The sequence below is a fragment of the Protopterus annectens genome, chromosome 8.part0 (genome assembly GCF_019279795.1).
Source record: "Protopterus annectens isolate FY-2018-M chromosome 8.part0, PAN1.0, whole genome shotgun sequence".
Taxonomy (NCBI): Eukaryota; Metazoa; Chordata; order Ceratodontiformes; family Protopteridae; genus Protopterus; species Protopterus annectens.
Genome location: NC_056741.1, coordinates 100,552,015 through 100,575,882, shown reverse-complemented (window position 1 = coordinate 100,575,882; position 23,868 = coordinate 100,552,015).

Here is a 23,868-nt window from a genome sequence, read left to right as displayed (position 1 = left end):
CATGCCCAGTTCAGCCTTCCCATGGCATGTTGTCAATGTGTGTGAGCATGCACAGTGTGAGCATTCCATATGTTGGACTCTGCAGCCCACCACATTTGTGGAGGAGTGTGAACTTCAACAACTATCACCCGTTTATGGTTGTGTGTTGTGTGTCATGTTGTGTAGTTACGGTACAACTGCTTTGTGTGTGAACACAACAGGGTTATACTGTGCCTGCAGTGTTTGCATGGGATACTTTGCATGCAGTTGTCAACATCCTTTCACACTGACCTAACACTTTAGTACTGTATAGTGTACTGGTAGTACTTTGACTGTGGTGGGCAGTATCCTAGGCTTTACTGCTATCACTGCTTTACATTTCGATAGTGGCCACAACAGCCTGGTTATGGGCCAGTTGTGTACATCTGACCATGTTGCATTCTGTTCAGATATGAACTAGTTAAACCAGGCTTGTCCAACATTGGTAGTGTATTCCACAACATAGGTGTACATTTGCAAACACTAGCTTATGTGCCCTAGTCCATGTGTAATGCTATTTGGAGAGTATGTTTGTCCTTCAACACACATATGTATTGGAGTTTGCCATGACATATGTCATGGTTAGTATACTGTGCCTCTGTCTACCTGTGACATGACAGTGGTACCCAGGATAAATCTACCATCTCCCATCCACTCATCAGGGTTCCTATTGAGGAAGATTGATATGTGACTCTATGGGTAGCCTGTGCTGGGGGTGGCTTCTGTGTTATGGAGCACACAGTACAGCTTGTCCTATGTAAGTGAGTGCTGGGTTCAGGTCTCTAATGTGCATGGCTCACTGCCATTCAGATTGTACAAGGTGCAGCATGTTCATTGATGCCAGCGACACAGGCAACACATGGCATCTGTGCAAGCTCTTTGATACTCCTGATGAGGTACTGTTGGGGACTTTACAGTTGATGGAGGTGTCTGCTGAGGTACATCCCACAGGGGCTATTGTAGTCAATTGTACCGCTGATGAAGAATGACTGCAGAGCCACAATGACCTCCCCTTATCTAGATCTGACAGCCTGTGTGAGTAGGTGGGTATATGGTATGTTCCTGTAAACACTACAGCACATGTTTGTCCAATGCAGGATATCTATCACCTTGTGTCCCCAGGTCTCTCATTACATGTTACCTACATAATGGGTTCACACCTATGTGGTAATTGGTGGGCACTTACTGTATATCCACGGGGTTGACTATACACGCTTTCTGCACTTAACTTGCTGACATGGCTATGGCACCAGTTGTCTGTTTCTATGTGGCCCTTTTGTGGGATGCTTGTGTCAGCTGGTGGATCATATGTGGTGAGCAGTTTGTAGTCCTCTGCAGACATGTTTGGACACAGTCCTTCCATGTTTGCCTGTACCTATGGGACATATATACCAGACGAGGGTGTTCCCAGGACAAAGCCTTGTGGGATGCCAGTTATATCTGGTTTGTAGTCTGACATGGCTGCAGCATGTCTGACCATGTCTGTTCTGTCCTTGGTCTGGTTCGCAACCCCTCTACTGACATGTGGGTTTATATTTAAGCTGGTGAGCCTATCTATAATGGACACGTAGGGTATTGTATAGAAGCCTTTGCAAGGTCCAGATACACTGTGTGGAGCACATTGCCCTCATCAATGACCTTAATGGCTGTTTCAATTGAGTCAAACATGGTTAGGGGCAGGATCTGCACTTGGGAAGGCCACACTGGGTTGGGTCCGGTGTCAGTAGGTCCCCAATATCTTTATGTCTGTGGTACATGCTGCTCCTTTCCATAGCTGTGCAAATCGAGCTTCTCAGGATTCTGGGGTAGTAGTGTTCAGTATCCATTCAGGCAACACCTTTGTTGAGAAGGACCACTGTTGTTGTACACTGCTCTTTGGGTACATATTCTGTGGTACGGCTGACATTGAGCAGTAGTGTGGTTTGGCATTCCATTCATCTTAGAGTCCATGTTGCACTAAGCCCAGGACAACATCTCATACCATTGCTGCTGTGTGTTTTGCTTTGTAGATGTTGGCTGTTACCTCAGCATCTGCAATGTCAGGGGCCAGCAGTCTTCTGGGATAGATATTCTGCATTCTGGGGGTTGCACTGCACCTGTCAGGATATATGTGGGCAATATGTGTGTGTGTTTGTGATATTTGTGTGATTCAGGGTATATCTGTGAATTCCCAACATGGTTCCTACCTTCAGTTGTGAAAGCCTTGGGATTATCCTTAGTGTCCTGTACAATTTGTATCTTCATAGGTTCATAGGGTCATACTAGGCTATCCACCCTGGACATTTGTTAGCCTAGCCAGAGTGTGTGTGGCTTTTGACACCCCTTGCTATGTGCATATTATGGCCATTTATGTTTTGCTTGGCTGTGCCTCTGTCTGGATATGACACAGTGAAGACCCCCAGTGTAACTCTACAATCATCCATTCACTTGGCAAGATTCCTGTTGAAGAGTGTCAGTGAGGGGCTCTGCCTAACATGGAATGGGATTCTGGTCCAGGGTGTGGGGAGCCTCTGGATTATGTATCTGTCCCACAAGCACATCCTATTTCATTATTTGTTGAGGTTGACATCTCTCCCGCTCACAGCTCCGATGGATTTGTGTTTTCTGGGGTGGAGCATGTCCATTACTCCTGTGTTGGGCATGGCCTCCTACAACAGGCATGCAATGCCTCTGTGTAGGCAGTATGTGACTAGATTCAGCTGGGGTGTCTACAGCCAGGCAGCATATGACATGTATTTGTGACCCTTTATCCTCTTGGTGAGGTACCTTTGAGGTCTTTCTAACTGCTGCAGGTGTCAGGTAAGGTACATCACATATGAGGCATTGTACTGGATTATGGGTGTGATTGGAGAAAAGTATGGGGGCACAATGACCTCTGTTGCCGTAGATGTGACTCCTTTCCTGCTACGGTGTCAAATGTAGAAAGTCTTCCTAGCCACATTGGCAATGTGGGTGTCACATAACAGGTTACTGTCCACTTGTGTCCCTAGGTCCCTGGTTACTCTTTCTATACATACTGGTTTACCACCTATGTGGTAATTAGTGGTACCTTGTTTGTTATTTGGTGGGACATTCATACTGCCCATTGTCGTCAGGACAGCTGGGTGGGGTTATTGTGTGTGTGAGTGCGGTCTGTAGCATGCTACAGACTGCACAGCAGTCATGCCTACAGTTAGTTGCACATGTGTGAACTCCAATGCCTTGTGCATTGTCAGTTACCTGGACGTATGGGTGTCTGTGCTCACCCTCCTTTTATGTTTCGTTACAGGTTTGGGGGCCATGACACATGATACATGGTATAACCTGGTAGTGCTGGTGTGCTGTCAGGAGGCTTGCAGCGGGTTTCTGTCACTGCACAGACATCGATGTTCTCCATTCTGGGGATGGCCTCGGGAGCTTGCATATTGGGGTGTACACATCTGGCATTGGTCAGCATTTCCCTTATGTTTCTTCCCACTTATGTTTTCTAGGGTTGTGGGTCAGTCTTTTCAGTCTTGCCTACAAAAGGCTCTATGGAGGTGGCAAAGGCCTTATCCAATATTCAGACGCCCAGGGGTAACAGGTGCAGGCCATCCCAAGGACAGCTGCGTGGCTTGTCAAGCATGACATCCCAAGCGGACAGACATTGCATCCCCTTGGAATAACACCAGTAAGCGTGCCACTTGCTATGACTGATCATTCCATGTTTGTACTGTGGCATTACCCTTGGTAAGGGTAAGATGCTGCGAATGGTGAGTGTCATACTGGCCTGGACTACATAATCAGATAGCTCATCTATGTCTCTTTTCATGTAGTCTAGGGCGGTACATCTCAGGTCATTCACACCAGCATGGACTATGACTGCATCATATTTCTACTTGCTTTGGAGTGACCTACATACATCTGTTATGTGGCATATTGTGGCAGCCTACAGGCAGCTTACTGTACCCTTTCCCTTGTTCAGTCTGGTGTGCGGGACAGCAGTGTGTCTGACTATGGAGTCACCTATTACAACTGTATCAGGCATGTTGTTTCTCCTTCTGGCCTGTGACTGTTTGGCACACCAGCTTTGTGTGCTATGTGTTGCATGTGCAATGTTTGGAGGCTGTTTGATTGGGTGTCTGCTTTAGAGGCCTCTGTTGGTGTGCTGTGTTTGTAATTTGTGCCTCCGGGAATGTTTGTCTGTGTTTATGTGTTTGGTTTGCAGTTGTGATAGGTCTATGTGGGACTGTGTTTGTGGTGTGTGTGGTTACCTTCTCCTACTGACTTGTTTTGGGAGTACTGAGTTGAGGGAGCTCAGCCTCCAGTTTGGATGGATGGTTGCATCTCTCACATATGTTTGTATTTCTTGGGTGGTGTTGGGGGTTGTCTGTGTACTTGGGGCAGGTGTGACATTGCCTCAGGATTCACGGATTCCACTTGTTGTGGCTGGCCTTAGTGGATTGCATGTGTGGACAGATTTTATTGCCATACTACTGATCAGTGTTACTTCATTGTTCATGTTTGCTCTATCGTGTAGTAGCTTCCTCATTCTCTTGCATGTTTTCATTATGGCTGGTGTCCACCATGCCAGATTTAGGCACTGTGTCTTGTTTTAATTTAGGAATGCATAATCCAAGCATTCCTGGCAGTGTTCATGGAATGGCTGTATTACAGGTTCTGAGGTGTGGCCCATATTTCGCACCTGCACGGGACCTTTAATGGATTCCACATCAGTTTGGAGGAGTGCAGATATTGCTTAACACATGTTTTCCACTGTGGTTTCCCGGCCAGGGACTGTGGTCAGGATTTGTATATCCAGTGTGATTACTCTATGGTCTGATTTTACCAGTGAGCACTACACTTCTCATCTTGACATTCAGTACCCATGTTGCTGATTATCACATCCAGTATGCTTACCCCTCTTGTGGGAGTGGTACGTTGTTCCTGGGCCTTTTGGTTTGTGGATTCTATGAACCTTTGTCCAACACTGTTGGAGCTAGTATAATGCTCCCAGTCTATGTCTGGGTATTTGCAGTCACCCAATATAATGTGGGTTTGAGGACTTGATATATTCATATATTCCAGCATAGGCCGGATGCAGTACCTGGTGTTGGGACAGTTGTCTGTAGCAGGCTATACACTGGCGGGCAGTTGTAGCCACTGTTATTTGAGCATGGCTAGTCCATGCTGATTTTTGTTGTGGTACCGACATGGGGGTGTGGTTATCCTTGGGAATTCTTGCTAGTCACCATAATTTTGTAGCTTGGTCCAAGTTCTGAGGCTGTACAGCACAGTATGAGGTGTAACCTGGTAGTGTTAGGGTGCTGTTGTGAGCCTTGCCTCAGTTTTCTGTTACACCACAGTTATCAACATTCACCATACTGGGTGTGTTTAGACTGTATGCATCTTGCTGATTCAACGTATCCCTTATCTTATTCTTATCCCTTCTGGTACCTCTGGAGATAGGTTTGTGTTTTGAGCCTTACCTATTCAGGGCGCACTGTGGGTGACAACAGCCTTTGCCAGTATCCATACGGCCTGCACTGATAGGTGCACGCCAGTCCTGGCAGGTGGTGCATCTTGTCATGCTCAGCATGTCATCCCAGACTGGCACACATTGGGTCCCCTTCGGATAACTGCGATACTTCAGGCAATTGTTGCACTTGGTCATCTCATTGTCATGTTGTGGCATGATACTTGATGAGGGTAGGATGTTAGTCAGGGTCCTCAGGTGTGCATATGGTACTTGGTGTTACATTACTTAACACATAGCATTCATGCCTCAGGTGGTGCAGCAGGGCTGTCTCTGTCGGATGCGCATATTACACTTCCCTGTACATGTTTGAGAGCAGGTTTTGTCACGTTAGGCATCCATTTTACTATATGAGTGAGTCAGAGAGGGGTATCATTCCCAGGGTTCCTACTGAGCCAGTGTATGTGCTATGCGTTGCCTCTTTGCCAAGGCCAGGGCATACTGGGCACGCCTCCTTCTGCCTACTGGGGCAGGCTCAGGTTGTTCCTCCTCCGACGCTTCTGCCTGTGATGGTCTTGGCAATGGTGGGGGCTGTTTGTCCCTGCCCTATGCTGGTCCTGCTGCAGCTGTTTTCGCAGGATCATATTATGTAGCATGGCACATACCATGACAATTTGGGTACATGTAGTTGGTGTGTATTGCAAGGCTCCACCAGATGTGTCCAGACAACGGAACCGTGACTTGAGCAGCCCAAACACACGCTCTATCACATTACGTGTTTGTGCGTGTGCCTCATTATGGCGTTCCTGTTCAGGTGTGTGTGCGTTTCTGATGGGTGTCATCAGCCACGGCTCCAGTGCATAACCTGCATCCACCATTAGGTGTCCGTGGGATGTCCCCATTGGCAAATGTCTGGTACAGCTGCGTCAAATGCCAGATATGGGAATCGTTATAACTCCCAGGGCAGCCAGCACACACATTCATTATTATTCCCTGGGCATCACACACGACCTGGCAGTTGATGGAGGGGAAGCCCTTGCGGTTTATGTAGGCCCTACCCCGCTCTCCTGCTGGTGCTTTGATGCGTATGTGCGTGCAGTCTATAGCACCCAGTACCTCAGGGTATTCCGCTATTTGCTGGAAGAGACGCATATTGCTGGCCAATACCTCACGGGCATTGGGGAAATATACATGATCACCGACATGTGCTGACATGGCATCCAGGAACTGGTGTAGTACCCTGGAGGCTGATGCCTGTGATATCCCCATCATATCACCAGTTGGTCTCTGGAAGGTACCTGTTGCTAGTATTCTTAGGCCAACACATACCTTGGTTTCCACTGGGATGGGTTCCCCTCTGTTGGTTCTGTGTGTGAGGCGTGGCCTGCACAGCTCAACAATCTGCTGCAGGAGCTCTCTGTCCACTCTATAGCGCTCTACAATCTCCAGCTCATGTAACCCGTGGTAGGTGACCCTGGGCCAGTACACTCTTCTCTGTCTCCTCACTGTGGGTTGTCTGGCACCTTCTGCATTGTCACCACCCTTAGCAAGTCGCCTATGTCTCATTATGACAGCTATGGCAGCCCCTAGCATTTCTGCTCTGAGTTCAGCTTTTTCAGTTTTCACTTCTATTAGCTTACTCCTGTCTTGCAGTGTCTCTTAATGAGAACATCCTGCACTACTGTTTGCAGAGTTTTAAGTGCTGGGCTGGGCTACTATTCTGCCTGTGTAATTGCCTGGTTCTAATTATTTTCACCTGCTAGCTTCAGCAGTTATCCCTGCTAGCTTCCTATTAATTGTGTTGCTTCCTTTTTCCTCTCTGTTTCCTCAGGGGGGAGCAGGTTGCATACTGTGGAACACGCCACAGTGGCTTACACGCCCGCACATGCTTACACGGTTAAGGATCTTCTTATTCAGGTTTACACACGCGTACACCCGCGCAAACACTGTTACACGTCTACCAACAGCCTCCTACATCCTCAGACTGCCTTCCACGCGCTCACACCTGCGCAAACAGTGTTAAACATCTCCCAACACGCTACCACATGCTCACACTGCCTTACACGCGCACACACTGCCTTACTCGCGCTTCATTGCATGCACACGTGCGCATGCACGGCCAGCAAGAAACTTTGGTCTAGGTAACAGTGTACACCTTCCATTTCTTGTCTTTCCATGACTTCTCTAATGGCACACCTCTTTCCATGATCTGTGCCTGTCATCTGTCATGTTACACTGGCCTCCAATGAACTGCGTTTCTGTCTACCATTCCACCCTGTGATGTCACCTATCTCCTACTCTATTCCTCCCCCTTTTCTATCTCTTACACTACTCAGACAGTGCTCATTTGCTATGTGACTGTGGGATTCAGTATCCTAACCCTCATTTACATGAGATTGCCTACTAATGCTTAGTTACATGTCTTAGACTCAGCTTCCCCCCTTAGCAACCACTACACGGTGGCCATGTTGGTTCTTGTCTGCTGGTCCCTGCATTGTCATTCCATGTATTGCATTAAACCCACATTTGTGGGTTTATAACCTTCTTTTTTATAGTTTTATACAGCGCAGCCCGTTTGCGCGGGGCTGCGCTGGGTTTAAACATCGGAAATTTCAGAAAAAAAAACATAATTTTTATATTTTTGCATCGGGTTATCTGGGCAATGGCCACATATTTGGCCATTGGCATGCTACCTGACTCATATGCAACCTTTTTTGGGAGCTGACATCGCTCCGTTGTTGATTTTGCAGAGATGTACTCAGTTGTCAACTGAGTACATTTCTGCAGCTAAAACGTCTCCTACATGGACTGGTTTCTGCTTCGTGGATCGCTAATATACCTCATTTGCATACCTTTCGGATGCAAGTGAGGTATTTAGCATGTCAATGCCCAGTCCGTGTAAGAGACGTTTTAGCTGGTCTCTTTCACGGAGTTTAGGGCTGTTCCTGGATCGCGAGGCTTGCATGGAGTGTTGCACGTCTCTTACACTCCGTGCAAGCCTTCGTGAATCCTGCCCAACGTATCTTCACAATATTAAGCAGCAAGTGCTGAATACTTAACACTGGCCCTCCAGCCATATCACTCAACTCACCAGATTTTTACAGAATGTCCAGGTTTTCACCTCATAACATTTTTGGTTTTCTGGCAAATGAGGACTGAACTCAATAAACAGTGACATACATTTATGTTCCAGACTTCATTTCTTTCAGAAAATGCATACTAATGCAATCCCTGTTATTCTAGCAATTTCCTAAGTTTACACTTTGTAAGAGAAATATTTAAAACCTGTCCCTATTTTGGGCCTTTGACATGATTATTTTAGGCTTTGTCCAGATTTCCTGTGCTAACAGGTTGAGGGGTATGCCCCCTGACACTACTTTCATGAGAGACAGAGATATATGTTTCTTTTTTTAATGACCAAGAAAAGACTAGTAATATAAATTTGGAGGGTGTGGATGGCTTGGCCCAACACAGAGGATGCAGGGAAGCCTGCCACCCTGAAAAAGAGTACTTAAATTTCAGTGATACTGATCACCGGGGGGATAATCTTCTGTGAGTCATAGTGGAGAGATTTACTATATCCTTGTTTTAAATCAATAATAATATGCATTAAAATTATGCTTGTCTTTTTTGCATTACTTCCTATCAAGCAGTATATCAGCATTGTTTGTTTTCTCTCTCCAAATTTCCTGGCAATGCCTTCAGTAGTTTATCCATGCATGCCCAAGCATTTCATTGACATCAAAATGAAACATTTTGCTTAACTATCCCTTCAGTAGTTTGCCCATGTATGCATTAGCACCAAAATGAAACATTTCCCCCTGAAGGCCCCTTAAGCAGTCTCTCCAAGGTTTTTGATCATCTTATGTTATCAGTTGTTCAGTATGTGACTGTTTCAGTCCCAATTTGCTTAGTACAGTTTTCAGCAGTTACTTCTCATGGAGTGAAATTAAACTTTGGTGGCCAGGAGAGTTGGCAACTTACACTGTGTTATGTGAGGAGGGGGTTGTGGTCAGTAGTATTGGATACTTAGTAAGACCAGCAGAGAGTCACCTACAGCTTGAAGAAATATTATACTTAAGGAAAAAGCTAATATCAGAGTTGCTTAAAATTCATTACAAGTGTAATAAACTAAAAACATGCTTTTGTTTTTGCTTGTGGTCTTCATGGAGAGCACTGCTGGGGAGTAGTTCTCAATAAAATTTAAATCAGATCAGGCATTGTCAAAACTGTTAGAAAAATATGTATTTGAACATGTATAAAGTGCTAGTTTAAAAGCAAATAGTATATAATGCATTTTATTCTATTTACAATATGGCAATAAGAATGATTTTACATGTAATTGCTTGAAGCTTTGGAGCTGCAGTGTATTTGAACTCTGACCCTGGCAGTAGCCAGCTCAGCAAGCTTATGTTTTTCACTAATGATTATCTGCTGGGTCAGGAAAATTAAATGTATAAAGCATTGAATATTCTTATTCCTTCCTCTGAGATAATTGGCCTTGTGAATATTATCAGAGATAAGACACAGCTGCTAAAGTAAAGTTGCAAGAAGACTGAACTGACTATTGTATTCGAGCAAGCCTGAGACCTTGGCAGAGTAACATTTACAGAAAGACATTATAACGAACCAGGTGCTTTGCAAGGCTGTATTATTCCCATGGGGAAACTTTTAAAATGTATAACATCAGCTTTTTCTTATGAATACAATATTGTAGACCATAGTGATGTAGGTGCCCTGTGACTAACCACGTCAGTAAGGTGGGCACAGCTTGAATGTAAGACTATATAAAATTGTGTATTTCTTGCATCATGTCAGACAAAACTCTGTACTTGTATGTTTGTTTGCCTCCTGGTGTACACTAGTAAACTTTTGCATCTGAGCCTCCTGTGTTGTTATCATTTGTTTTTATTTAACAGTTTGGTCCTCCTTGAACCGGAATTCCCTTGGTAAGCTGCAGATCAGAGTGTATCGGTGGTCGGATACTGCGCAGGAGAAGTTACCAAAACGGTTCTTCTTGAAACACAAAGACCTCCGACTGAATTGTCGTCTTGAGAGGCTGGGCACTTTCTGATCTGCGGCCGAAGAGCAGTCTTGAACTGGTCGACCCAGGAGGCTCAGGTAGGAAAATATTTGCCTTTTTTCTGTTTTAGATCAGGGACTAGGTTACAGTAAATGTCATTGTCAAAGATTTGTTATACAGATCAGGGACAAAAGGAAATTACTGTATATTTTGTCAGAGATCAGGGAAACAGAATAAGGTAGGCAGTTATTCTAGATAAACTGTGTAAGGAACTGAAATACCACGTGGTGAAAAGGGTTATGTAACATTTTCTTTTAGAATGGGAAATCAGTGCACTAAAAAATTGCGAGATCCGCCCCTAACTGATGACACAAAATATATGCAATTACAACGGACTGATAATGTAAGGTATTATACAAAATGGGTTAATAAATACGGATTTGATGGTAAATTAAACAAGATTTCATTAGTTAAACTTTTAAAACAGCTTAAATCTGACGCAGAAGGTCAGGCAAAAAAACAACAGCGATTAGGCATTCCTCAAGCACACAGGTGGATTGAGGAAGTAAACCGAAGGGAACAGAAAACTAAAAATGTAAAAACATTATTTTTAGACAAAGAGGATAATAATACAGTAATAGCGACGGCCCCTCCCCCCCCTCCAATGCCTTTTTCAGGATATGAAGCAGGAGGACAAGCTGGTCCACCTCCACGTTATCCTGAAGTTACAAGAGTACTAAAACCATTTGTTAGAGATCCTATTGAAACTAGGTCCCGGACACGTAAAACACTTGGGGACACAGACTTATATCAAATAGGGAAAAATACACTAGAAAAGAGTGAGGAAGAAATCTGTCCACTGATCGAGGTACCAAATCCTCAGGCAGGACAGGAAGGGCAGGACCCAACTCTTCTAGTATATAGACCATGGACACCGGAAGATATTCGGAAAGCTACAGAGGGAATCCCTCATCCAAAAGTTAATTACACAAAGTTTTTACAAGATTTGCAAGGTATGAGACTAAGTTACCACTTGAATGGGGAAGAAGTAGAAAAGGTAGTTAGACAGATTGTGGGTCCAGACTGGCACATGATTTGTGGCACCTGGAATCCTTGTAATGCAGAGCTTAAACCACTCCCACATAGTGACGCAGAATTAGACAACAGAGTGAAAGGTCTTACAGACCGAATTTCTGAAAAATGGAAACCTAGAGCAGATTGGACTTGCATTAATCAATGCATACAACAGGAGAATGAAACTGTAGATGGGTACTATGGTAGATTATTGGAATGTTTCAATAACCATAGTGGTATGGCTATTCCTGAAAATCAGACACATGATACCTCATATGAACAGCAACTGAAAAATGCGTTTTTGAAAGGTTGCATTGCACCTATCAGTAGCTTTATTACAAAGCATATGATAGATCATCGAACAAGTAGGCTACAAGCCTTACTTGAATATGCCAGACATGCTGAAAGACACTTTAACAGTAAAAAGAAAAAGAAGACACAGGTCTTCACAGCTGAAGATGGAGCAGAGGTCTTTGTAGTACAGTCAGGTAAAAAGGGTAAGAAAAATACCCAGGGAAATAGACAATCTTACAAAAGGTCAGAAGATTTTGAAGAGAGAAAAAAGAAAGGTGAGTGCTTTAAGTGCGGCAAGAAAGGACATTTAGCAAGGGATTGCAAGCTAAATAAAAAGGTGACTACAGAAAATAAAGGTGATGAGGACTGACTATATGATAGTGATGAAAATCAGAAATCATCAGGGAAGGAAAACAAACAAAGGGCAAACGTAAATGTAGTGGAAGGAACAGAGGAAGTGCAAGCAGATGTAGAGGATGAAGAAAGTGAAATTTTAGATTTGGCATTACTGAGCTTGGAGCTCTGTTTGGCAGACACAAAACCGGAAGTTACACTTCTGGTGGAAGGAAGGGAAGTGAAATTCTTGTGTGACTCAGGAGCGTCACGAACTTTGATACACCCTTCAAAGTTACCAGAATATTCTGAATCACCTGACTATATATTAGTGAAAGCAGCAAATGGACAGCTATATAGGGAGCCACTCTCCCATGATATAGCAATAACTGACCCTATTTCAGGTATGACTCAGAAAAGTAAAATTGTAGTTTCTGCAAAATGTCCAGTAAACTTACTGGGAAGAGATCTTATGCAGATATTTGGCATAGCGGTAGTTCCCACTATGCAGGGTATGGAAGCACAAAGACAAATGGATACTTTTGTGGTGCGACCGGAGGGTGAAACCTTTTACTGGTACAGCCAGGACCTAGTTACGACTGGTCCAGGGCAGTAACCGAAGAACTGATGAATGTAGCCATCAGTAAGGCCCCCTCCCTTGACACTGACCAACAGCATTTGTTACATTGTACCCTATACTACTGTAGCATGCCAGGACCTGATAAAGAATATGAGCAAGAGTTGTTCAAAAATCCTGCTAACAGATTAGTATTACGAACCTTGTATTGGGATACTGAGGGAAACAGTGTGGTAAGCTGCTCACTACCTCAGGAATTCATGACACTGTACAAATCTAATAGACTACCACATGTCAGCTTGACAAAGAATAAGGATGTGAGATGGGCAGACTTAGGAGAAAAAGTAACAAGATGGGAAAAACAAACTTATTTAGAATTATCAGAACAGGGAATACAAAAACAGAAATTGAATTGGCTAACACAGACACATCCAGCTGTACACTTACAAACTAGTGAAGACAGCTGATTAGCATTCTTATTAGAAGAAGAAGAAAAGCCTTGTGTGATATACCAGATATTCTTTGGTCAACAGGTAAATCAGATGTAGGACTTATTCAAACAGCAGGACCAGTAACTATTGCACCAAAATCAGCATTTAGACCACAAAAAAGACAATACCCCTTGAGGAAAGATGCAGAGCAAGGAATCAAGCCTATAATAGCAGCATTACTCAAGGAAGGAGTACTGGTAGAATCTCTTGACTCACCATGTAACACCCCTCTATTTCCTGTTAAAAAAGCAAACGGGGAATGGCGGATGGTACAGGATTTACAAGCTGTAAACAATGCAATAATACCCAGAGCACCTACGGTGCCAGACCCACACACCTTGTTGAATGATTTAAAACCACAACAAAAATATTTTACTGTGGTAGATATAAGCAATGCTTTCTTTTCAATACCTATACATCCTGATAGCCAGTATTGGTTTGCATTTACATTTCAGGGTAAAAGATATACCTATACTCGGCTACCGCAAGGATATTGTGAAAGTCCAATGATATTTGCACAAGAAATGGCAAGCAACCTGGCAGGGTTTACTCCACCAGGAGGTAGTCAGATTCTACTTTATGTAGATGACATCTTGCTAGCAGCCCCTACCCAGCATCAATGCAGGGAGGATACGATAGCATTATTGAAATTTCTAGCAGCACAAGGACACAAAGTAAACAAAAGTAAATTACAACTTTGGAGAAAACAGGTTAGATACCTAGGATATGTAATATCTAATGAAGGTAGAATATTAGATGAAGACAGAAAAACAGTGATTTTACAGGCACCCAAACCAGCAACCAAGAAGGAAATGATGTCCTTCTTGGGAACGACTAATTTTTGTCGAAGCTGGATATCAAACTATGCTTTAGAATCTGCTCCACTGGCTGATTTAATATATAAAACACCAGTGGCAGCACAAGATGTATTACAATGGACACCTAAAGCAGAAACAGCTTTCTGCAGACTAAAACAATTGATAGCTTCATCACTAGTTTTAGGACTTCCAAATTACCACAAAAGATTTTTTCAGACCGTAGATTGTAAGCAGGGATACATGACGTCAGTTTTGACGCAACAGCATGGGGATAAGCAACGCCCATAGCTTACTATTCATCACAGTTAGATCCAGTGGCACGATCATTGCCTCACTGTGTGCAAGCAGTAGTCACAGCTGCAATGGCAGTACAGGCTTCGGCCTCAGTGGTGTTGTTCCACCCTCTCACATTGAGAGTGCCTCATGCAGTCGCGATAATTTTACTGCAAGAGAAAATAGCATATCTATCTCCTGCTAGACATCTTTCATGTATGACCATACTGCTGAGCCAACCTCATATGGTAATTGAACGTTGTACAACATTAAATCCATCAATGTTACTTCCAACTCCTGTGGATGGCACACCACACAGTTGCCTGCAGGAAATTGAGCAAATAACTTTGCCCAGACAAGACCTTACTGATATGCCCTTGGATGATGCCGAGGCGACATTTTATGTGGACGGTTCATGCAGAAAGGGTCCTACAGGGAAAAATCTAGTAGGGTATGCAGTAGTCACAGATACAGAGATTTTAGAAGCCCAACCCTTACAGCATAACCTGTCTGCTCAAGCAGCAGAACTGATAGCCTTAACACGGGCTTGTACTCTAGCGAAAGATAAATGTGTGAACATATATACTGACAGTCAGTATGCTTTCTCTACAGTGCATGTTTTTGCACAACAATGGAAAAATAGGGGAATGATAACATCTACTGGCAAACCGATTAATCACGCGCAACTTATTTTGAACTTGTTAGATTCCATTCAGTTACCTACTAAAGTAGCTATTTGTAAATGTTTAGCTCATACAAAACAACAGGATGCAATTTCAAAAGGAAATGCAAAAGCTGATGCAGCTGCAAAGCAAGCAGCCTCAGACTCAGAAACTTTACTTTTAACCGAGGAATTACAACCCTCTGAGATTTTAGATTTAGAAATGTTAAAAACAATGCAGACATTAACTACAAAAGCTGAAAAACAAAATGAGAGAAACGAGGTGCAATCCTCGAAAATGGACTGTATATCTCCAAAGAGAAAAAACAATATTGCCGTCTAATTTATTTAGATATGCAGCTTTGTTGAGCCATGGGCAGTGCCATGTCTCAACAGGGGGGATGGTACAGTTAGTAAATCGAATATTCCAAACATATGGATTCACAAACTTCACACAAAAATTTTGTGCAGCATGCCATGTCTGTAATAAACATCATGCACAAGGAGCATTCAAACCCAAGCAAGGGAGTTTTCCTATACCACCATATCCGTTCCATACTATCTGTATGGATTTCATAGAACTGAACAAATGTGAAGGGAAAAAATATTGTTTAGTAATTATAGACATGTTTTCCAAATGGGTAGAAGCTTTTCCAACTAAAAATCCGGATGCAGCAACAGTGGCAAAGGCCCTAATAAAAGAAATAATTCCTAGATTTGGCATACCGGAAAGAATCTATAGTGACAATGGGACACATTTTGTGAATCAGATGATTCACCAACTTGGGAGATTCTTTGGGATCTCCTTGAAGAATCATTGTGCTTACCACCCACAGTCTGCAGGACTGGTGGAAAGATACAATGGAATTTTAAAAAGCAAGTTGAGAAAATTGATAGATGATACACAGAAGAATTGGATTTGCTGTTTGCCTTTGGCACTGCTGAGCATGAGAACAGTTCCAAATGTAAAGGGTTTGACCCCCTTTGAAGTGATATTTGGAAGGGCATATTATGTGCCACAGTGGAAAGCTCTCATGCCTGTGGAGCTAGAGGCTGACAGCTCATTAGCTAATTATATGAGGAAACTGTTAACAAATCAAACTGTTTTGCAGTTGAACTCTTTTTCAGATAAAAGACAGACCAGAACATTGGAAGCAGTGCTGACCCCAGGGTCCTGGGTTTGGTTGAAGGTCATGAAGAGGAAGAATTGGGCGAGTCCAAAGTGGGAAGGACCGTACCAGGTACTGTTGGCGACGCCTACTGCAGTCAAAGTTGCTGAGAGGTCGTCCTGGGTCCACCTGATGCACTGTAAACCGGTAAAGAATTTTCAGCTTGATAAACATTTTGTGACTGACACACAACAAAGGCAGGATGGCCAAGAGCGAAATGAGTAAAAATACAGATCAACCCCAAAGATATTGTTTAATCATCTTGCTAACTATGCATTTATTGACTATGATTGTGATGACTTTCCTTTTGTTGTGGTTCTTCCTACATATAACCACACAAGTGAAAGTGGAGAAACGTGATGAACTGTCTATAGACTGGCATCCAAACTTTAACACATACCTAGCTATGAAGCTTGTATATGTAGAGACTATGAACATTTCAAATTGCTGGGTTTGTACTGCCATACCAACAGCATATGGAAGACTGTTGATGTCCGCTGTCTCCTTGGGGATAAATGAGACTTGGGAAAATTTACTTTTTGATACAGGTTCTGTAAGATCACAGGACAAAATTGCATTGTATTTGCCTATTACACAGAGGGGAATTGTATGTTTCTATAAGAATGATACACTCCAAGTGGGTTGGAGTAACTGTAACATAACTATATCTTATAAATGCTATATTAAAACTAAAGATAAAAGCACTATTTGTAACGCAAATTATGATTCATATTTGAGCTTAATGAAAACAACATTAAGTGAAGTGCAGAGAAATCCTGTCTTGCATAAACAATTGTCTGTTATAGACAAGAAAATGTTTCATTCAGAACTAACCCGCATCAGTACCAAAGTAGAAAACTGTTATTTTGTTTGTGGGGAAAAAAGCATACAAATGGCTACCTGAGAATTGGTCCGGCATTTGTTTTTTGGGTTATCTGGTTCCAGCTATAAGGCATACTGCAGAATTAGCTCTAGGTAAGATACGAAATGTAAGAGATGTAGCCCGAAAACCTGAAGATCCAATCGGAAAACCTGTAAATCCAATGGGAAAAATCGAAGCTGGTTGGAAGAACCATCATTCCGTGAAAGATAAAGAAAAATTGACTCATATGGACTTGAGTGACAGTGTTATATCCTGGGCTGGAATATTTCCAGCATATGGAGCAGTCAAATCGATCTAGGAGTTGAGAAAACTGTCGAAGCTTCTCGAAGTAATGAGTAACGCAACTTTTTCTGCTCGAACTAGTGACTGACGAACTGAATGCAATGAGAACTGTTGTGCTACAAAATCGAATGGCTCTCGACTTCACCCTAGCGGCGAGAGGTGGTACTTGTGCGCTTATCAAAGAAGAATGCTGTGTGTATATACCAGACAATCGACACGAGATTAATGACCACCTAGAGGTAATACAGCAGGTATCGGCCATGACTGAACCAGGCCCAAACCCACTGATGAACTTTTTCCAGAGTCTGTTTGGTGGGTGGGGTTCTATCCTAATGAATATTTTGATTGCTATTTGTGTTGGTCTGCTCCTATTAGGAGCATGTGTCTGTTGTGGGATCCCCTGTATGAAAAGATTAGTCAAAGATTTTGTTGATATATCTGTAACTGAAACTTTGTACCAAGACATTGAATTGGAACTATTGATTCCAGACGAAACTTTTTCCGAAATATAAACTAAATGACTTGCCTAGTTAAAAGTCCTTAAAGGAGAAAGCTAGGAGACGATATACCATTGTTTATGTTTCTGAATAGAATAAAAAGTATTAAAAGGGAGGAAAATGTTAGAAAAATATGTATTTGAACATGTATAAAGTGCTAGTTTAAAAGCAAATAGTATATAATGCATTTTATTTTATTTACAATATGGCAATAAGAATGATTTTACATGTAATTGCTTGAAGCTTTGGAGCTGCAGTGTATTTGAACTCTGACCCTGGCAGTAGCCAGCTCAGCAAGCTTATGTTTTTCACTAATGATTATCTGCTGGGTCAGGAAAATTAAATGTATAAAGCATTGAATATTCTTATTCCTTCCTCTGAGATAATTGGCCTTGTGAATATTATCAGAGATAAGACACAGCTGCTAAAGTAAAGTTGCAAGAAGACTGAACTGACTATTGTATTCGAGCAAGCCTGAGACCTTGGAAGAGTAACATTTACAGAAAGACATTATAATGAACCAGGTGCTTTGCAAGGCTGTATTATTCCCATGGGAAAACTTTTAAAATGTATAACATCAGCTTTTTCTTATGAATAGAATATTGTAGACCATAGTGATGTAGGTGCCCTGTGACTAACCACGTCAGTAAGGTGGGCACAGCTTGAATGTAAGACTATATAAAATTGTGTATTTCCTGCATCATGTCAGACAAAACTCTGTACTTGTATGGTTTTTTGCCTCCTGGTGTACACTAGTAAACTTTTGCATCTGAGCCTCCTGTGTTGTTATCATTTGTTTTTATTTAACAAAAACTAATAGTAAACATGTGCTCATTCATCATGCATGAGTGGGTTGCATTTTCCTCCTGATAGCTCTGCCTACTTCAAGATATCTAGTTCCAGTCATTTAGGTGGATTATTTGGAATCAACATTTCACATTCAACATTACATGTTTGTAATATGTTTGATCTTACTAGGAGACTGTCCCCCGGATTTACGAAGCCTGTAGAGCGTGCAGGATTAGTCTAAGAGCTATTTTCGGCAATATGGCTGACATGCGATCCAGGAATGAGCTCCTGGGACGTGCACGTGAGCTCTTAGACTAATCCTGCATGGACCTATTGCAGATGCAGATTACCCTCATTTGCAGGTAAAAAACATGCAAATGAAGGTAATTTGTGATCCAGGAAGACGGCAGCTGTCAGTGCAGGACGAGTGCAGTCTGCTGAAATGTACTCAGTTAGTAACCGAGTACATTTCTGCAAACTACAAAACGGAGCTTTGACAGCTCCAAATAAAGGCTGCATATTATTGAGGAAGCATGCCAATGGCCAAGTAGAAGGCCATTTGCATTGCAAACTGTTTAAAAAAAAAAAAAAACTTTTATTTTTTTTTCGACGATCTCAGCTGTTTAAGCATAGGGCAGTGGCATGCAAATGAGATCGGGGAGAAAATAATAATATAAACCTAAAATAAGCATTCTAACTAAAAGCAATATTCCTCCAGCACCATCCTCAAGTCTGGCACACCCTCAAGGTAAGTCAGTCAGCCTACCAATTGCCCTATGGAGTAGAATGTGTTGTTACCTGCAGCTATGGTATGGATGTGAGCATGCAAGGGAATTGGGTGGATGAATGTTATGGCAGCAGACAGTAGACACCCATAGTGGCACCATGACATCTGTAACACATACTGGAGTCACCATAGTAGCCAGTACTACACAGGGTGACAAAACCCACTGCAGGAAATGGGCTGAGCGACATGTGTGTCCATAAGACCCACACGTGCCAGTCCAGAAGGTTCACATACCCAACAACAGTCTCAGCCAGCAGGACAGGTGTAGACAAACACAATCAAATGCTGTACTATGGCCTCTGCATAATCCCTATGGGTAACCCCTCCCCCAGGCCTACACAGACAGACTACAGCAAGCCAGGCAGTTGGATGTAAGTTGTGAAGGCTAGCAAGTCAGAAATTAATATGTAAGTAATTAAAGCTAAGATCTGTAGTACACTGGTATGCCTCTAGCCAGCACGATAAGTAAGACTACAGACTGAAATGGAGTGCCTGACATACCGTACAGTCCTATCAAATGTGTACAAGTGTCAGGTGTGCCCCTCCATCCTACGTACACTTATAGTAACAGTCAGGTGTGCACCCCCACTCCTGTGTAGAAATGTAGAAACAGTCAGGTGCCCCCCCCTCTATGCAGAAATGTAGCAACAGTAAATGCCAAATGACCGATGGATACCCTGCAGACACAACATGCTACCTGTCAGTGTACAACACAAAGGTCAGCACCGCAGAAAAAACTCTCCGGACTTGATCCACACATGCAATACAGATGTCCATACTGGGCATGTTCACACACTTAAACACATGAAGGCCATGTCTGCAAACACCAGTGGACCAGACATATCTGGCAGTCGCAGTTCTTAGTGCAGACACATGTCAGTATGCACCACTCCTGCCTTTCACATACAGTGGATAGGAATACAGACACATATGTAAGGACAGCACACTATAATAAGCCAAAGGTAGATGGACATAGATGTGTGGTCCGGAAGAGGGTGACCATGACAAGGAGCCATCCGGGCCTTTCCCACTAAGCACACAGCCAAAGGGCCCCAAACACATGAGGTGCAGATGTCACTCACTGCAGATACTAGCCATCAGTATCTGTCAGCATGACAGACTATGTGGAGCACGTACCAGCTGTGCAACATGACTGTACAAGGAAGTAGTCATCTAGTAGCTGTATATACGTACCTGTGACATATGACCCTGTATGTGCCCGCATGTGGCATGTCAACCCCTACATGAATGGGTTATGGCCCATGCACACACCACCCTCCCCATAGCAGTATTATGACAAGCCTGCTGAGGTCATCCAATGTGAAATACACCTTTGGGAGAGCTGTAGCTCAGTAATCTCCATCGTGCGTCCCATAACTGCGTACTGCTGTAGTGATAAACTAGTTAGGTAGTAGTCCTAACCCCAGACATGGCAACTGCGTGAGTGTTTGTGTGCATGCCTGTCTGACTGTGTAGAGAGAAATGCTTTTTAGGCTACTCACACTCCATACAATTCATATACTCAACTTTGGCAAGGCTGCTGATGTCACTCACCTAGAAATACACCTCTGGGAAACTCACAGCTCAGTAATCTCTGTAGAGCGTCCTGTAACTGCGTGCTGCTGTAGTGTGATAAAGTAGTTAAGTAGGTGTTCTAACCCCAGACCTGGTAACTGTGTGTTTGTTTGTGAATCTGTGTGTGTCTGACTGAGTAGAGAGCAATGCTTTTTAGGCTACTCACACTCCATACAATTCATATACTCAACTGTGGCAAGGCTGATGATGTCACTCACCTAGACATATACATCTGGGGAGGGTGTATCCCAGTAATCTCCATAGCATGCCCTGTAACTGTGTACTGCTGTAGTGTGATAATGTAGTTAGATAGATGTTCCAACCCCAGACTTGGCAACTGTGTATATGAGTCCGTGTGTCTCTGTCTGTCTTTGACTGAGTAGTGAGCAATGCTTTTTAGGTTACTCACACTCCTTAGAATTCATATATTCAACTTTGACAAGGCTGCTGATGTCACCCACCTATAAATACACCTCTGGGAAGGCTGTAGCTCAATAATATTGGTAGCGTCCTGTAACTGCGTACTTGTGTAGTGTGATTTAGAACTGTGGTATGGTTCCATCTCCACTCATGGCAGTTCTGGATGTTTTGTGTGTGTTCCACTGTCTGTGTATGGAGCAATGCATTATAGGCTACTCACTCGCAGTACATTTCAAATGCCCTACTTTGGCAATCCTGCTGATGTCATTCATTGTGAAATACAACTTTGTGAACAAAGTTCTGTAGTTATCCCTGTGGTGTGACCTATAACTGCTACATGCTGTAGTATGATCTAGGCCTTGTTCAGGGGATCAATCCCCACACATGACAGTTATGGATGTTTTGTGTGTGTCTCACTGTCTGTGTAGGGAGCAATGCATTTTAGGCTAGCCACTCGCAGTACAGTTGAAATGCCCTTCTTTGGTAATCCTGCTGATGTCATTCAATGTGAAATGCACCTTTGGGGAAGAAGTGCTTCCCTACTGTCCGTGGCATGTACTATAACTGTGGAGTACTGGAGTGTAATAAACTAGTTAGGTAGGGGTAACTCCCGGACATGACAGGTGTGTGTGTGTAATTTGTATCCTGTGTAGAGTTGGTTGTGAGTGTGTGACACCTGTGTGCAATGTGGAGGGGGTTTTGCTTATTTCTTTTATGGTGGGCCTTCTGTATCTATATATCACAATGTCAACCATACAGGGATAACAGATGTAAATTAGCTGAGAGGCTGGGGTGCAAAGCCATACCCATACATGTGACATCAAGGCCAGCAAATCACAGTTATCAACCCCACTATTACCCAGAGCACACACTCAACCCATGTTTCATATGCACACACATGCCTAGGCAACTTCCAATATGTGGGTAGTACACTGCATATTGGCCACTGATAGTAGCTATGCAGTGATAGCAGTGGGCTACAAAGGCCATGTCACCCTGCCCATCTGTCCAATATGCATGTACATGCAGACAGTGCACCTCCACCATGTTCCCTAATGGACATGTGCACCATCTATGGTGCCTTCACATGTGACTCACAATGGACATACCATGCCTGACAACATGCCCTGTATGGCCAGATGACACAGACATCAGGGAATGCTGTTAGCATGCTATCAATGTAGGTGTAGGGTAAACCTACTGCCCATTACCAGTTATTGCCACAGGTGTGCAAGACTGGCACATCTGATGATAATTTGTGTTCACAACATGGGCCAGACACCCCAGTTACAGTAGCACATGTCGCTGTACATGCATGTGGGAGGTGTGCATATCCCAGACACCAGTCATGTCATGGACTAAAGAACACATATATGGCAAGGGATGCACAGCACTGGCCACACACAATAGTCACCCAGGTGACTGGATGGGGGATACAAAACCCACCTGTGTGGGCAAATGCAGAAACTACAGACCTGAGCCACAATGCAGACCATTGTCATGTGGCCTGATGCCAAGGTATACCCATGCCTACCCTGGTACAGCCTGCTGGCACAGTTGACCACCACACACCCATGCAGACATACACCCATGCATGTCAGAACTGGCACCCTGTGTGTTTGTGTGTGTGTTGTATGGTGAGTATGTCCACATCCACACTCACTACAACACCCCAGGGTATACTGAAGCATGCTGTCTAATGTCTGACACCTCTTCATACTCTTTTCCCATATAACCTCTGTATGACCCATGTGGTGCATGTGATACCTGCACATTGATATGTTGTGGCAATCCCACTAGTGATGAGTTGCATTCCTGGCCCTGCCAAGTGTGTCAATGTGTATGTGCCCCTGTGTGAGTTTGCCTGTGTTAACGGTGGCACCTGTTCATGCAGATGGGCACGTGTATGTCACCTACCATATATCTACTGCATCCCTGTTGCAGATGTCACTCACCATCACATATATGTTCTGAGTTCTCCACAGCAGATAATCCATGTGGCGCATCCAATAACCATGTCAAACTGTGATAGCACTACATAGTTGTTGTGGGTTTGGTACCCTGTGCTAATAGGTGTGTGATACAAACATGCTTCAGTTTTACTCTCCCACCCCTCTCTGACATGTATTTGCCTCTGTCTGCCTCCCTCACCCCCTCACTGGTGGATGTGGAGGCCCACACCTGCTTTCCTTAGGAAGCAACTTGTTTAATTTAAGTGATGCTCATGATCAGCTGATGGCCTCTGCACAAATTGCAGCCCTCCCCTAGCTGATTGAATGTGTAACAGCTGTGGTAACATTCCCATAGCCAAATGCATGGAAACACACTCCAATACCTAGGAACATCATGGTGGTGTTTGCCCTTTTCAGTCACTGTGAGCAGAAACTAGATTTGCTGTTTGGTAAACTGCATCTCAGATGGACTGGGGATTTACCTCTAACAACATACACTGTGGAAAGAGGGCAACAAA